Raw genomic sequence first — 19,250 nt, 5'->3', positions numbered from 1 at the left:
GGCTCACAGTGGTCTTTAACTCTCGTTCAAGAGGGTTGACGCTCTCTTTGGCTTCCATCAGCACTGCACACACGTGGTACACAAACACGCAGGCAAATCATCAATATGCAAAATAAAATAGATAAAAGAAACCACATCACACAGTGCCTCATCAATAGCAAAATGTTCATGCATTGGCTGTATGCATTGATTTAAATTTCAAAACCCTCTCCAGCCCTGAATATTAGCACAAATAAGAATATTAGGCATATACTGTGCCAATGAACACTAACTGTTCCCCCACTCTACCATTCATTCTTTCATGTATGTTTTCCTCACATAAGTTTTAAGACTTTGTAGACCACATTTTCTACACAATCATAAAGATTTTGTCAAGAAAAACTAACTGGTTGGCCATGTTTTTTTTTTCTTTTATTTTTTCACTTGGAAGAAATTTATTTGTACATTTGATGTCCCTATCTTCAAAAGAGTTTACCTGACAGCACTCAACAATGCTTAGCAGAAAGATAATCATGAATTCATAAAACTTAATAAAGATTGGAGGATAATTTCATAATTCACATCTTTCACATTTTGGTTTGCTTGATTTTATTTCTACCAAGATAAACAATGACATTTTCTTTATGTCTTGGTGTTTTAATCATCTCTGTGACTCTGTGCACATCCAATCAAGGAACCATGACTGAGGAACTCCGCAGCTATGAAAAGTAGCTAGCAGCTGCCCAATCACAAGAACCTCGAGGCAAAGAAATTGGTCAGGAGTGCAATTCTTTTGTTTACTGATTTCTTTCTGACTTTCAGAAATATAACATGTTCATATAAACGCTGCGCCGAAGCAGTCATAATAAATAATTAGAGTGTTATCAAAGACCATTTTGTTCCTCCAGCTGCCAGAACGGTTTTATTTACATAGCATTGTGAAGCGACTCCAAAACAGCTGCTATTTTATGTAAGCCACTCCATGATTTGATTTGAAATGATTTCCTCCACTCTGTGCAACAGCATCTTCACAGCAGCGACAGACCCACGACAAAACAGTTTTAGGACTTCGGGGCACCGCAAAAGGAAAAATAACTTCAAGCAGGAGACGAGTGTCGGGAATGAGAATGCTTTCTCTCAGTTTTGAGACTTTTTTTTATTTCGCAAGACACTTTCACTCTGTAGCCCAAGATAGCCTCCCACTCACGGCAATTCCCCGTATCAGTTTCCTCCTGCGTGCTGAGATAAGCCAAATGTTCTATTTTGTTTTACAAGTGAAACACTACATTGAACTTGCCTGCTTTCTATACTGGGGGTGCAAAGAAAAGAATAGAAGAGGCACACAGGCTACACAACTAGAAGACATTCCTAGACCATAAACCTGCAACTCCAGCTTTCTGTTGCTTGGTGCAGAGGCTGAGACCAGAGATCCCTCTATCTGTGTTCTGCCTCCTAGCCACACTCCAGTACAATGGTTTGCTTGTTTGTTTGTTAAGCCTTTCCTGATTAATTGGACTGTGTAAGAGTCCCTGTCCTATTCTGCCTCTAACAGATGTGAAAATCCTTTCTTGTTTCTCCCAGAGAAAGGCACACAGGGGAAGAACAGTTTCATTAGAGTCTGATCATAGCAAGAGCCTGCAACGAGTTCCTGCCATTCACGACCTCAGGATCAATCACTCTCTAATTAGATTGTTGTTTATTTATTGATACACCAACTCAGACTCATTGTGCAGTTAGTGATGTACTGAACTTTTGCTCTGGAGTTCTAATTACTATTTTTTTTTTCAATCAGCTAGTCTCAAATTTATTACTGATGCCATTTGGGAACTTACTGCTTTTACCATGTAAATAATTTCTGGCCAGTAATTCATTTCTTCATTTTTTGGAGCCGGGTCTCACTATTTGATTCCAGGTGTGTTCATTATGTATTTAATACCAGCCTTGAAATCACAGAGATCTACATGCCTATGCCTCCAAGTGTTGCATTTAAAGCCATGAACAACCATGCCCAACTATCTCTTGAAATTTTTAAAAAGTGCTTTGTCTAAAGGCAGAGTACATAGAACACATGAAACCGGTCAACTTACTCATGTCATTAAACCATACTTAATGCTTTATTTAACAAAATCTGAGTGTATGAGTCCACAGGAGGCAGAAGAAAACAACTCTTTTGGAAATTTTTAGCTTGATGATGTCAATTTGTTAATTGTTAGCCTTAATACCTGTGCTATGTTTGTGATTTACATTTAAGTGTTTTTGCTGTGCTATACATTTTTCTCCACTCCTTTCCCTTCCTCTTCTCTCCCCTTCTGCCCTAAGAGAGACATACATGTATTTAAATAGGAAAGAGAAAAATACCTGTGCTTTGATGTTCAGAACGTCCTTTCTTGTGTCAATGAGTTCCAACCTTTTCCCTACTTTCACTTTCATGGATATCTGGTGTTACCCCAAATTCCCTTCTTTATCCTGCCCTTTCATTTTTCTCTCCATCGAATCCTCGGCAGAATCAATACAGTCTTACCCTAATATTCAATAAACACATTTCCGGCTACATGAACAGCATTAACCCACATCACTATGTAACAGTGATGCCTGTGCTCTTAGGTTTGTTGCATTGTGTTTCACAATAACCAACACACAGCATCACTCTCTGTGCATCACTAGATGAATAAATTAAAAAAATCTAAACCAGGAATGAAGGAAACATGTGTAGCCAACATCCAGGAAGCTGAGGCAAGAGGATTGGAGTTGGAGTTGGAGGCCAGCCACAGCTATGTTCTGACACCTCCTTCAAGAAAAAAAAAAGGGACATGTACACAAGCACACACACATAAGTATACATGCACACATGCATGCACACAATAAAATACTATTAAGTAATAGAAAAAACCATCCTGTCATTTACAACATGGAAGGGTCTTGGGGGACATTGCTAAGTCAAATAAATAAATAAATATTGTGTGATTAATAAAATATTTAAAATATTTAATAAAATATTAAAATATTTAAAAATAAGTATTGTGTGTTTTCTTTTACAAGTGTAATTAGAAGAATTTTAGGTTACATTGATATAGTATATGCAATTATATCACAAGTATATGCAATTATTATTCACCAATCAAAATTAATACTTACTTTAAAATCCAAAACTAAGGAAAATAAGTTAATTTTTGCTACTGCAAGAATATTGATGGAAGGTAGAAGATACTTTTGGATTTTATAACTACTTTTTTGTTATTATCATCATAAATTATAGTTTTGCTTTTATGCTATTTTAAAACAAAATAATCTATAAATATTTTTCCTAACACAAAAATCAGGTCAATTTAATAACAGTGTTATAATTTCATTCATTTATATTTTATTTATTTATTTATGATATTTATTTTATATTATATTATAATTATGACATTGACGAGCTACCATGTGCAAATAGAATGAAAATCATGAAATCTGCATGGTCACTGTTATTTTTGTGTACCTATATGGTATTTATGTATAGTTTGTATATGTGCATGTGCATGTGCTTGTGCATATTTTAATGTGTTCAACTGGGCACAAGTTTTTGACACTGCACTCACATGTAAGCCAGAAGAGAATTGCAGGTTGACAACTTCATCTTCCACCCTTTTCTAAGCAGGGTCTGCTGTTGTTTCTTTATTCTAATCCCTCATCCTCATGCTTATTTGGACAGTGTTTTATCCACAGGTTCTATCTTATAGTTTTCTTAGCTATTGTTGATATCAAAACACAAAAGTAAGGACGACTCATATGTACACATGAACTCTTCAGAGCTTATTTTTAATATTAAACTTGAGGTCTATTGTTCACTTAAGTTCATCTCCTCAATTATCTACTCTTCATGTGTAAGGGTGCACACCCCATGTCTGCACACATCTCCACACTCAAATGAAAAGCATAGAGATAAACATCTAAAAAGGAATGCAATAATTAATTTATTAATCAATACTTATGTCCCTGGTGAATAAAACATGCTGCAAATGAGAAGGAATATTAGAGTGTCAGCAATATCTACCAAGGGCAGATAGTGAGTAATAAGCGTATGGTAATGCCACACACCATCCTACATTTAAAAAAAAAGAAACACCTAAGAAGTGTGCTGGATTGTGTCTGCCTGAGTTTGAAAGTTACAACTTGACATTTCGTAGCCTTTGTCCACTGGGGATTTCCTGTCATTCTTGGTTCTGTTTTCCCCTTAACTTTCTATATTGCTAGGGGACTTAGGCTGCCACATCTAGCATATTTCATTTAATTATATTTTATTACTTTCCAATTCCCAACAGAAATGTTGTTGTTTGTGTCAAAAGCTCTCTTTTATTTGAGCTACTTGTTCAATCCCTCTCCCAATAGGATTCGTGTTTATAAACATTCATTCTGTTGGAATATCAATTGTCTACTTGGTTAAAGAGCTAAGGCAAAGAGCAGTTTTTGCGTTTAAATAGTATTTTTAACAGATAGAGTTTGTTATCACAGAGATGACATTAATTAGTCATCTTTAGAGTTTGAAAGCATAGATCTTGTCCTTTCAACCAAGTAATCACATTCTCCCTTGATTCTGTAAAAAAAAAAACTAGGTTTTGATTGTAATATAAGCTGCACATAATTCCTCACATTATCTAAGTGGTGTATAAAAGTTGAATCAAAGCTGAGCTCAGAGCCAGCAAAATGGTTTAGCAGATAAAGGAGTTTCTCACCAAGCTTGAAAAGTTTTATTTTAATGCCCTAGGTTCCACATGGTGGAAGAAAGCCCCAAGTACTGCTAGCTGTCTTCTGAGAACCACATGTGAACATTGAGACATATACACCTCCATATATATATATATATATATATATATATATATATATATATATATATAATGTTTAAAATGCAATAAAATTACAAATACTTTTAAAAATGAATTGTTAATTTGATATATAATATTACCATTAGATAGCATTTTCAAGAACTGATAAAACTTTACTAGTGCAATGAACATTCAAATGAACATAAAATGGGACTGCGTTTACAAAGGCCATACCATCCATACGGTACAGGCTTATATCAGAATATGCTTTATTCATTCTTTAAGATACTTCTTTTATGATTACACACAGTTTATCACATATCTAACAAAAGGAGACATAAATACCTGTTGGGTATTTGTAAGCATCGGTGGATTATATACATGAGTTCTATCATTAAAATTATATGTAGATCCTGAAAAAATTAAAAAGAGGACTACAAAAGAAGGCAGCAATTCTACTATTTCTACAGACACAGCAAAAGCACCAGTTCCCATGCTTGCTGCAGCATTATTCATAATAACTAGGATGTGAAAGTTCCCTAAGTACCCATCAGTCAATGAGTACAGAAAGTATCATGTATGTATGCATTCATACAGTGAACTATTCGGTCATAAAAGAGATGGAAGTGCTGTCATGGTTATAATATGAATGAATCTTGATGATATTGTTTTAAATTAACTCTATGCCATTAAAGAACACACTCCACACAGTCCCAAAACTATGAGATACCTAAAGTTTCCAAACTCACACAAGAACAGAGAGGATTGGAAGTTGCTAGAGCCTGGAGGGATCACAGAGAAGGGGCTGTAAAATGACTATAAAGTTCTTAGTCATATAGGATCTGGCTTGATATAGCACTATGTACTTTTCATATTATTCTTATAAGTCTGTATTATGTAGTTAAACCTCTTTAAGAGGTATTTTTATTAATATCCCTTTATTACTTTTTTAATGTGTACTTCATAATATTTGAATGTCTTGAGATAAATCTAACCAATTTCTATGGAATTTATTTGAACCAACTCCCTAATCCATTATATTCTGTGAACTTTTCTTGTTTCAAAAAATAGGAATGACCATAGTCAGGTCGGATGTTTGTTTTGTTCACTGTTTTCCTTGCTTGGTTGTTCACTACTTTTTTCCTTCACTATTACATGTTTGCTTTGTTTTCAATAGTATATTTTATACAAAATGCAGAACTATGTAGCCAAAAGATTATTAAAAATACTCCTTGAGTAACAGTGACTTTAGGAACATTAGTAGTCAGGGCTGCAGTCATGGCTCAGTGGTTAAGAACGTTTATTGCTCCTCCAGAAAAATGGAGTTCAGATTCCTGAACCCATGTAGTGCACTTTACAATTTCCTGTACCTTCAACTCTAAGAAATAATTCCATAGCCATATGTGGCACACCAAACACACACACACACACACACACACACACACACACACACACACACACGCACGCACGGAACAGGCCCATACAGACATTGACACATTGACAAAACATAAAATTAAAAAGTTGCACTACTAATCAAGGTAGCAGTGGCAGCAAAAGTAGGCATTAATTAGGTTACAAAGGCAATGGTGGTAACAACAGAGGGGCTGCTGTCTCAGCAAATGCATTAGAAATGGCAGGAAAGGGTGGCTGTAATGGTGTCACTATTAATAACTTTAAACAGAGTAGTGGCAGCCTTCATAATCTTCACATGTACAGACTTACTTAATTTTCAATGATACTCATCACTGTTGACAGAATATTAAATAATTTCTTAAATTGATTTTTCATTAACCAACAGAATACATGTCTATGATGACAGACGATTTAATGATTGATTCTTAATAGTCACAAAATATCAGAATATCGAGAGGCTCAATAAACATTTTTAAATGAACACATACGTTGTGTTAAAAATCTGATTACTTCTGGAAGATTTCATTCCATACATCTATTCTGGGTAGCCACAACAGCCTACATCAATCCAGCTACCATGGCAATGTATACTATGAGGCAGCCAGCATTACCCACACAGAAAATCTTCTCTTTGAGCATGGTGCTGAATGGGAGGTACATGAGCTCATAACACTTTGAAAAATGCTTCCTAACTAAATAGGTTTAATGCATATTCATAGTGTTTCTTCCATGCTAGATGCTGGAAATAAGTTATGATCACTAATTACTATCTTCAGGGAGCTCACAGTAGGGTAGGAAAAACTAATAAATAAGCACGCATGTAGAGTGATCTTGTCCCCAGTTGGTCAACACTTAACTTTTAGGTTCTGTTCCAGTTAGCAGAACTACAGCAATGCTTACATTCCTTCTCTGTTGGAAGTTTGTTAATTGGGAGGGCAGTCATTCTGCAAATGTGTACTCAAACACACATTGTGCAAAGCAGTGATATGTGCTGCTGAGAAAACAATAAAACCAGTTAAGAGATGCAGGAACCAAAAGAGTTTGGACAAAGCAGCTATTTGAAAGAGTAGAGCTGGGGGACTTCGTTGAAGAGGTGACATGGATTCCCAGAGTACACCAGCGAACTGTCTAGAGAAAGGACCTAAGGCAGCGGTTTGAAACCTTCCTAAAACCGTAATGCTTTAGTACAGTTCCTCATGTTGTGGCAACCCCTAAGTACTCGATTGCAGGCTTATGACAGTAAATTTGCTCCTGTTATGATTCATAATATAAATATCTAATACATAGGATATCTGCTGTGTTACTCCTGTGAAAAGGTAGTTTGATCCCCAAAGGGGTCCCCATCCACAGATGGAGAGCTACTGAGCTAAAAGGACGTAGAACAGTAAGTTGCAAACTCCAGAGGCAGGAAGCTTTGATGTATTCTGACGAGTCAGTCAGTTCCTTGTTGCAGCAGAGAGAAGGGTGAATAAGTTGGAGAGTGCAACCGTTTGGGTTGTGGATGCCTTTCAGAAGCCCAGTGGCTAAAGACAAGACATCCAGGCTGCTGTTCTTTGGAGGTGGTAGAGTCCTTAGGAGTGAGCCTGGTGGGAATCATTGGGCCAAAACAGCAAGAAGTTGCTGGGGAAACAGCTATTTCCTAACGGCTTCCTGGGTGAAGTAAGTCGTCCCGCTTAGCCATACTTTCATGCCATACTATAGCGCCTTGCCACAAGTCTCAAATCATGGGGTCTGTAAGACATAGACTAGAATCTCTGCAACTATAAGTCAAAAGAAACCTTTAATTTCTGTGAGTTTATTTCTCTGGTGTTTGATGAATAATGAGAGACAATGAGAGAAGTGTAGTTAGACCAATAAATCTATAATATACAATGCCTTGGAGGCTAGGCAAGGATTCTTCAAGTTTTTGTTTATTTAAAAAATTACTTTTTTGCTTATTTTCCAACAAAGTCTCACCATATAGCTGAGGATAATGTACCTGAAATTCCAATCTTCTGCATCTACCTTCTTATTCAGGCCTTACAGGACTTTGTTTTGCTAGGCAAACACTCCCCAACTAAAATACATCTCTTTCCCAGGTATTTAATTTTCACTTGAATTAATATGTGAAATTCGAGAAGATGAAAAATGATAACATTCTCTGAAGTGGCTTTTAAAAGATTCACTCTGTCGATTATAAGGATACCCTAAGGCCAAAGGCAGAATCAGGGACTCTGGTTATGTGAAAATTAATCTCATCATTAGCTGACTGTGATGGTATTGTGAGCCAAGATCCACAGGCATATAAATAGTCAGATCCTGTTCTTGATATAGGTTGAAGGAATGGATGTTAGATTTCTTTGGAGGCACATACATGCATATGGATAGAAGAGAAAAAGTAAATGGCTTTTGAATTTGATCTGAATATCTAAATGAATAGAGATGTCATATACTAAAATAAATAAGCCATCAGGAGAAATAGATATTTGGAAAGTCTTGATGTTTAATTTTGGAAATCAAGAATATAAAGTAACCTTAGCAATCAAAATAAATGTGCATTAGATAATTCAAGAAGATGTCAAAGGTTAGAACTTAGAGAATCAAGAAATGTAGTATCAAGAAAGACTTTCTGGAAGAGATGACCACTGAATAAAACATCAGCAGGAAGAAGGAATTATCCACAAATTTAATTTTACAAAGCACTGGGAAAGAGTCACTTTGAGCAAAGACATAACAATAAACATGTGTTGTTAAAAAAAATGAAACCTCAAGTGAAGATTGTTGGAGTTTAACTTTCTCATCGGAAGAAGAAAACTTGAGGAGAAAGTTATGCACAGATAAGTATATATAATTTCTTTAGATTAGTTTCTTATTTAAAATTGTGTGTGTGTGTGTGTGTGTGAGAGAGAGAGAGAGAGAGAGAGAGAAAGTGTGTGTGTGTGTGTGTGTGTGTGTGTGTGTGCATTTCAATACTAACAACAATGAGAAAAAAATTTATCAAACTAGTCCAAATAATGAATGGCGAACAAATATCTGTGCTAGGGAAGAAAAAAAACAATAATGAAAATATGAGCTCCAAGTACCCTCAGGATGAAATTTGAGTGAGTGAACATATAGTGCATGAACAAAAATACACAAATGAGAGCACATACAGATATGCAGACAGACTAAGCAGCACTTATTTCCAATCTCCAACATGGCTATTATGGTGGATGGTAAGTTGCAAATACCAAGGACAAGCAATACTAGCAAGAGTGACAGGGATCCTACTACTTATAGACTCAGTGGTGTTGGTTGTAAAAGCCAAGGAAAAGGAATAATATATTATTATTCCACAGTGAATATGAAGGGGAGTAAAAGTAACTGTAGCAATGATAACAAAATTACAGGGTGCATAATTGTGCCAGGTATTGGGTGCTTGTTTTTTATGCTGACTTTATTGCTCAATAAAGTAACATCTTTATTTACTGGGATAAAAGCAGAAGTATATGCTGAAAGAATGAATACATACGCTTTTAGTAATATTTAAGAATAGAAATTTAAATCCAAAAATTTCTTTTATACAGATTTATATAAGGTTCAAAGCATTAGTCAAATGACTCAGAAAATGTCAAGCAAAACAACGTAAATTTCCCATACAGTTTTATATGCCATTTCACACTTAAATACAGAATAAGACAAGGAAAAGTCTGAATATATAAAAAAATATAAGTTGAGTCTAGAACCCTAACAAACAATACTCAAAATATGCACGAAGAAAGAAGAAAAGAACCCACTAAAGATACAGAAACAGAATCCACAACAGGGAGGGACAGGGATCAAGGTATCAAGGGCTGGTAGAGAGGAAGATTCAAGCAGAAAGAATTGACAATGATGCTCATGGCAGTGCAGTTGAGATCTGCTTGATCTAGTAATTAGGAGTTTAGAAGAAGAGATCCCATAATACATCAAAAGAAGAAACCAGAAATGTAGAAAGTGAGCAAGCAAGAGCTTGGAAATTATTAGGGCTTACAAACTATACTAGAATAAAACTGGATGAGAATGAGAGGAAAGAAAATTTAAGATAAGTATATGATGATTTAGACCTACAGAAATTTTAAAAAGATTTATTTGTTTGAGTTAAGACCTAAACATCGTTAAAGGGGAAGAATAAAGTGGGAGAGATTGGAGACACAGGATAAAAAGTCTAAACTATGAAGTAAGATTTTGGAATTTGTTCAAGGGAATGTTATCAAAGTATAATATAAGATTAGCCTAGAAAAGAATACGTCATTGTATAAACTTGAACAACAAAATGTAGGCATTAGTATGATAGGTAATTATTTTATAGGAGGGAAGATTTAAAATTTAAAGGGGTCACAGATCTCTAGATAAAATCAGAGGCAAACCATCTATAGCAAGTATACTGTGCATTGAAAGGGAAGCTTGTGGATAGGTGGCCAAACCAACAATGGGAGATGTGGGCGCATGAACGAGAGCTGGATTTCATTATCCTGACCCCTTACTGTTGCATGTATAAAAATGTGGAAATGCCAAGTGTCCTAGTTAATTTTTGTTGTCAACGTGACCCAACCTAGAGTCACCTGGGAAGAGACAACATTAATTGAAGAATTGACTAGATCATGTTGGCTTACGAGTATGTTTGTGGGTCATTATCTTAATTTTTAATCAAGGTAAGAGGTCCCCACCCACTATGCTCGGCAACAACCATAAGTAGGTGGACTTGGGCTCTATATTAAAGCCAGAGAATGAACCAGAACGAGTGAGGCAGCAAATAGTGTCCTCCATCACTTCTACTTCAAGATCTTATCTCCAGTTCCTGCCTTGAATTATCCCAAAATTTGAACTGCATCCTAGAAGTGTAAATTGAAATAATAATTTCCTCCTTCAAGTTGCTATAATTCAGGACTATTTTAGCAAGACAAAAGAAAGAAAATGTGCTTCGAATAGCAAATAATGCCAACTGAGGTTGGAGAGACATCTTGATGACTGGAGTCTTGAAGAATTTTGGAGTAATTCAGTTCACTTCCCAGCAGCCATGTTGTATGGCTCACAATTGCCTATAACTCCAGACTCAGGAAAACTTCTCACTTACATGGTACTTCCCCCACCAACACATACATACTACACACATACACACAAACACACACAAAATAAAATAAAACACATCTTAAAAAACCACATGGTGAATACTACTCTTTATATTTCCCCTTTATATTTCCAATTTGTCCTAATTTTTAATCTGTATGACTCAGAATTTTGGCAACCACTATCTAAATAATATGCCAGGAAAATCATCTGTTTAGATCAATGTCATTTTCACAAATTTCACTATATGAATTACAAGTGCTGTCCCAACTTAAATATCTTCAGTGGTGACATTTTAGTTAAATGAGATGACATACATCACTGATGAGGAAATAACATATCATACTTACACTGACACTTTCCTATCATCTAACATATTTTATTATGCACAACTATTATCTTTAGGTATCTCTGTAGTATCAACACATTAATAAACATAATTAGAGTTTAATTTCAAGCAATCAAAAACCTAGACATCAGGTGAATAATCAGAGTTTTGGGTTCAAAACAAAACTGAGGGTAGAAAAGCAAAAAAAAAAACTTACTTTCCAATTTCCCAATGTGTCACTAGTACGACCAAAATAAGCTTCAAATCTATAGACATATAAAGACATGATTCAATATCCACTAATCACATCTCTCAGTCAACTATTGACTGCATTGAAAATTCCAGCACTTCTCTTAAAGAACTTGTCTAGCTGGAATGTATTATTAAATATATTGTTAAATATGTCCAACCATTTGCTGTCAATAAGGACTTCTGAAATTGCCAATTTTCTCTGTTACAGCACTCTTACTCTAAATTCCAGCTACCACAGGCCTAGGCCTAGTTTCAAACAATCTATTTTAGAAAATATTACAAGGATTCTTAAAAACTCTTAGAGAAAATAATATCATAAAGTTTTAATGAATATTGAGCTATCTCTAGTTGGAAGAATCTAGGGCACTGCCAGGCCTTAATTATGTTAATAACTTATACTCCATAAAACCGCAGTGTTTTTATATAGCACTTTCGTAGGCATCATTTCATTTTATATCCATGACAACTGCAAAATAGGCTGGCACTTAATTCTTTTTCTACACATGAAAAAAATAAATGGCCTCAAAAACTCAAGTAAGTAGGTTCACGATGACAACATAAATGATTACCTAGAATCCAAGTCTTCTGAGAGAGTGGGACATTTAGTAACAAAGGGGTTATCAAATGAAAACACAGGCCTCAAGCCTCCAAGTTTTGATAATCAAGACAGTTCAACATTGCCTGCTGTTATAGGAGTCTTCTTCCATGGTCCATGGATAAATTTTTAGTTCCAGGACAGGAGATACCTAAAAGCGCTGTGGCCTAGAAGGAAGTACTTAGCTCATTGGGAACATGCATCCTGAGTTGCTGACTTGTGGTACCCAATAACTTCTGTCTTTCCCATTCTTTGTCACTCACGATGTGGCGAATGTGCTACCATAGGTGTTATGATATGTCCCTATCCCAAGTGTCCTGCATTTGAATCTTTAACGCTATGAGTTTAATAAACTTTTTTTCTTTAAATATCAGCTGATGAAGTTATCTTTATGGTACTCCAAAGCAGCTTATATCCATATCTATATCTATATCTAACTCTATCAATATATATATATATATAATATATATATATATAATATATATATATATATAATCTTAGAGAACAAGGAACCCCTGTCATTTGTGATAATTGAGGTTAATTTGGAGGTCATTAAGCCAAACACAGAAAACAAATACTGCATGATGTCTCTCACACAGAAAATATAGAGATGTAAGAAATAGAGAATGGAGCAGTGATTACCAAGGGATAGAGTTGGATGGGATTGGGAATGTGTTGGTCCAAGGGTACAAATTCTCAGGCAAATGGAGGGATTAAGTTCTAGAGAACTACTGTGTGTTGTGATAAACATAGTCAATAATTGAAAAATAAGAAGCCTGTAAATATCAAAGATTTTTCATCATCAAAACAATAGGATGTGAGCTGATAGTGTTTTGATACCTCTATTTAGTCATCCCATGCTATATCCATATGACACTGATACTATTAATATAGACATATTTTCTACTTCTCTACTAAACTAGTTTAAACATGTGGATACTAAGTAGTGAGGTAATAGGAAGCCACTATGGACTAGTCAATCACATTCTGTGGAGGTGAGAGGTGGTTGTATCTTGAAAAAGTAGCTGGCTCCAGAATTGAGGAAAGAATGTGGCAGAGTGAGAGGTGGACTCTCGGAGACAATTTAACAGGTTAGTCCAGAAGTCCAGGTGAAACATTACAGAATGAGCCAAAGAATCAAGCAATATTATTGACTATTATAAAGAGAAGAGGGTATAGCCAAGAGTTTGTTTCCTTTTTAGACAACAACCCTGACAGGACTTTGTTGATACGTGAATGTTTGTGGAAATTGATGCTTGCATCATCATCTGTGTTTGGTTGATGAGAAGATGGCTCTGAAGAAGAGACATTCTGAAAGTAATCAAGTTGGGTGGGCAAACCACAACAGGGGCTGTTATTCTGACAGTTCCCCCTGGGTGCAAGAACTGCTCCTGTTTTTGCTCACTTAGCCTTCTCCACAGTAGTGTGAACTAATGTTAGTACTCCCACCTGACAGATTTGGAAACCGAGTCACCAGAAGATGAGACCTTAATAAAGGACACAGAACTAATAAGATACTAACTAATAAGATACTCTGTGTATCAGAATCAGACAGGCAGCTCCAGGCTCTCCTTTTAACCGCCTCATAAACCACCTCTGTGGTTTATGATTTTCAGAATCATGGATTGCCATTGTCAATTCCAAGGATCAAGGGGAAAGATAGATGAGCACCACCCATTCATAAAAACAGGGTATCTTGTTGTACAAGAACACACTGATGCCTGAAGGAAATGGTAGATGTATGCAGGCTCTACTTTAGCAGAATAAATAGCTAGCTACATATTTTTGTTGGATTACGTAAGCCTTCTAACATGTAAAATTCATTGTTGACATTTGACATTAATCAAGGAATTCAATTCAAGTCACTTTTGTTTTCCTAATGCCGTTGACATGGTGACTGACAGCCATCAGTGATGGGAGCCGATGCCCTCTCCTGTGGTGCAGATGTACATGTAGACAGGGCACTCGTATGCTTAAAATAAATAAATAAAACTTTGCCAGGGGGTGGTGGCGCATCTCTTTAATCCCAGCACTAGGGAGACAGAGTCTGCAGATCTCTGTGAGTTTGAGGTTTGCCTGGCCTACACAGAGAAACTCTGTCTCGAAAACAAAACAAAAACCAACCAACCAAACAAACAAAAACAAACGACAACAAAAGATTTCTAAATTTCAGTGAGCTCAAATCTTCACCTCACTTTACAGCTCTGGCTTTATGTTCCATCTGAGAAGCATCAGACAATACCCTAGGCCCTGATGTGTTCAAATCTCAACTCACTTAGGGACTTCTCTGTATCCAGTGAGCAGTACCATGCCCACCACCAAAAGCAAAGCACTCTTCTATTATTTGATAGACACCCCATCCAGATGGAAATAAAGCCAGAGGTCCTAAATATAAAACCACTGGACACTCCAACTAGAATCCAAAATATGAAACATTTTAGGTGTTTGATTTTGTTCCTCCAATACCTTTGATCTACTTCTTCAATGTTCTTAAACTTTACAATTTTTGAAGGAAACTTTTGACATAAATACACATTTATCCTCCTAGAAGGAGTGATGATCTGTCTTCATTATTGCCCAAAATGAATGGCTTGATTCCAGGAGAAGCTGTTTGAGATAAGGAAGCAATATGGGATTATGGATACAGACTACAGAGAACCACACATTTATTCTTAGGAATAATAAAAAAATTTAAAAAGGCCTCCTGTTTGAAATTTTTCTGATGTAAATACTAGATTTTTCAGAAGGAAATTCTTATAGCTTACCAATCACCCCTTTGAAAATTTAAAAGCCTCTATTAAAATTTATTTTAATACATAATAATCTCTTTTAGTTCACAAATCACTAGGTGGTGGGTGCTTTTGAACACAAAAGCAATTTAAATACATTATTTCGGTTAGTTTGGGGAATACATTGTTGCTCTGCCTCTTTAAGAAAAAATGAAAGGATTACAGTTTGAGCCACGGTAAATGCCTAGAGCACAGGTGCAGAGAAATGAAACTAGTAACTATTTTTAAAGACCCACAGCTGTCTCAGATATGCTATCTGCAATAAATACAGTCTAAAACGAAAGCTAAAAGAGGCCACATCTATCCAGATCTACTCAGCTCTGCACTGGACAGTAGTTTGTACCTGGATAGTTTATAAAGTGAGACATTTTATAATTGCTTTCAAAAGAAATTCAACAGTCATCAAGCCTGGGGGTGTCATGACTTTCAGGTCATTGCCTGTGCACAAACTTCCCTAGGTGTCACCTGTCTAACAATTGAGTAAAATTATTTGCACTATAGAATCACATAACATTGTAATTTAATGTTTAATTGCAATTTAATTACCAATTAAAATGTCTTCTGAAGGATTAGATTAAGATGTGGCTCTGAGATATGGAGTTACTGGGTTCACGGCGACGCCTGCCACACCGCAAGCAAAGCAATTAGATGCGATGAAAACCTGCAGAACTCTGAACAGATTATAGAAGTTCACATCTAAGAAGTGGCTGACTCACACATCATGAAAAGCTATTCCGTATGCACTGAATATCTATCTGCCCAAAGCTAACTTCAGAGGGAAATGATTGTCTCCCAGGGTGCCTAATCCAATTAGAGCAAATAAAATTGTGGATTTTCAGAGTCAGACAAAGAGATGAATCATAGGCTGTCTTTAAAACAACTTGAAATATCTATTCCCATGCGGTTGGCAGAGAAGGACATAGGTGTATAATTAAGATGTCAAATATAAATCCTGGAACTTTCGCTATGGAAAACTGAACAGACAGAATAGGTAAACAAGGTCCATGGAAGCCAGAAAATTCTTTTCAAAATGCATCATTAGTGACCTTCAAAGTTTTGTCCCTGCTTCCCTGTGAGATAATTAGGCATGAAGAAAGAAGATTCAATGAAATCTTAATTTCTGAGCGATTTATATGAAGAATAAAATTTTTTGGATAGACTTCAGGAACTTGGTATTCTTCATCAAGGTTCATAATGTAATAGCCGTCCCGAAATCAGACAAGCCCAGATCTGAGTGCCTCTTGTTTTACCTTGATTCTGTGATCCCAGAAGAATACAGACATCAGTGTGAAGATATCTTTGGCTAAGTCTTAGGCCTCCACCAGGATACGTCTTGTGAAAAGTGACACTCCTGCTGCAAAACAGATGGTCACAACATAGAGTGTTTCAAAGAACCAAATCGGTATAATTGATGACAAGTAGATAGATGCAGAACATGATGTAAAAAGACACTCATAATAAAAATTATTAGGGAAATTCCAATCAGAACACAATGAAGTATTGCCTCACACATTATATGGACATTATTTTAATGTCTTCTTGGTTGGGGTATGGAAAAAACAGAACTTATTTACACATCAGTAGAAAGGCACACTGCAACCACTATTGGGAAGGGGGTCAAATTCTTCATGAAATTACACCACTGTATGGAGCAGCAATCCCAGTTTGAGCACACAATAAAATATTTGAAATTAAGGTCTCAAAAAGATGTTTGATTCCTGTGTTGATCTAACATTATATAAAATACCCAATAAAAGTAAAATAGTCTCTGACAAAAAATATAACTCACTATTGAATACTTAGCCATTTCTATTTCTTTAATCTTCCGTTAATTTAAGATGGAAAGAGTACAATGCTTCTTTTTAAAAATTATTTTATGATCTTACTCTTTCACTGAAATGCAAATCCTTTTAAAAATCAAAATACAGACCTTGTTTTTCTTTTATCATCAGTATCAGGAATTAAACAGCTTAGCTCTGTATTTTGCACTTGAATGAGTTCCATCAAAGAAATTTATCTGTTGCATCTATAACTGATGTGGGGAACACCATGTGGAGGAAAAGAATAAAGAAAAGTTTCCACAAAATCTGCAGAAAATAATACTCAATGTCTAATCAACTGATTGTTAGTATCTCAAGATTTAATTGGCTACAGAAAACTGGGCAATTTTAAGAGTTTATTTAGAAAAAAAAGTTTTGCCAACCTTGTTTTCAAGTTTAGGTACAGAGGCTCTAACGATTCCACATGCGAGCTGTCAGAAACGAGTTGTCTGAAATTTTTATCATTCCTTCTTGGGCAGAGACCCCAAATGTAAATATAGCTGGGTGGAGGGAAAGAAGAGGGAGGGAGAGAATCCTTAAGGAGCAACTGTTCTTACATGCTCTGTTTTCAATGATGTGTTTAATGATCCATAGCCAAAGGATAATGTTTTTACTATCCTTAAAATCAAAGCAACTCACAAAATAAAAATAAATAATAAAACATATTTACCACGAATGGCCCAAGAAGGGAACCATGCTTTGACTTGTTACTTCTGATAGATCTGTGTGCCATTCTATCACACAATAGGGTACTACATAGCAGAAAAAAATAAAGACATCTTGAAATTTGCGGCAAATGGATGGATTTCGAAAACATCATAATGAGTGAGGTAACCCAGATCCAGAAAGACAATTATCATATGTACTCACTCATAAGTGGGTTTTAAAAATAAAACAAAGAAAACCAGCCTACAAATCACAATCCCAGAGAACCTAGACAACAATGAGGACCCTAAGAGAGACATACATGAGTCTAATCTACATGGGAAATAGAAAAACACAAGATCTCCTGAGTAAATTGGGAGCATGGGGACCATGGGAGAGAGTTGAAGAAGAGGGTAGAGGTAGGTAGGGGAGCAGAGAAAAGTGTATAGCTCAATAAAATCAATAAAAAGGAAGTCTGTCTCTAGTACAGAGTTATCTGTGACCCAATGGAATGAGTTCTAAAACTACTTGGGAAGTAGAGACAGGAGAATCAGAAGTTCATGGTCATCTTTAGACATATAAGGAGCTTACTATCAGTCTTTGCTACAGTGGAGCCTACCTCAAAAGCCAAAAGTTTTAATTATAAAAATAAAATAAAAATAGAACAAAGTTGCAAACATCAGACTGTGTGAATTAAAGGCTGAGTACAGGTATCTAGTAGATAAAGTTGCTCTGTATTGCTAGGCAGGTATATCGATGAAACAAAATATCAACACCTGAACAAAGCTTTACTAGTTCACAGTAAATGCAGGAAGAGAAGAAGGAGCAAAGAGAAAGAGGAGAAAAAAGAAAGGAAATAGCAGTTGTTGTTGTTGAATGGAGAATTTACACACACACACAAACAGAGAGAGAGAGAAAGAGAGAGAGAGAGAGAGAGAGAGAGAGAGAGAGAGAGAGAGAGAGAGAGAACAAGAGAGAGCTTGGCACTTACAAATGTATTACTCCAAGGTGATTGAAATATGTAAATGAACAGTGTGAAAATATGAGATACAAAATCTATGGGAGAAATTTTGGAACCAATATTTAACCTTTAACTAGATACCAAACCACAATTTGTAGCTTTTTAATTTGATAAATTAAAACAATTTAATTTGATAAATCAAGATAATGTACTGTAAGTTAAAAGACAAGATATATAACTTATCTATGCATAATATTTGAAAATTCTAAAATCTGAACAACAAATAATCAGAACAATCTCACCGGAAAAAGATACAAAGGCCTCAAAGATGTGCAGTGCCAAAGGGGTTGTACAAATGGCAGGACCACTCATAAAAAGGAGTTCAGCATCATTAGAGAGAAATTAAATGTGCAGTATATGTCCAATACTCACACAACCCTAAAATGAAAATGAAAGAAAATACCACCTGCTGATCAAAATGGGCAGAAACGGGATTTCCTACACAGTCTAGTGGGTGTGTGGAATAATAAAACCACTTTGCGAGCAGCTTCTCTGTTCCTTAAGAAAAAAGTGTGTGACTCCCATATGGCCTTGCC

Source organism: Myodes glareolus, chromosome 26, assembly GCF_982192425.1.
Source record: "Myodes glareolus chromosome 26, mMyoGla1.1, whole genome shotgun sequence".
Classification (NCBI taxonomy): domain Eukaryota; kingdom Metazoa; phylum Chordata; class Mammalia; order Rodentia; family Cricetidae; genus Myodes; species Myodes glareolus.
This window is presented reverse-complemented; position numbering follows the sequence as displayed.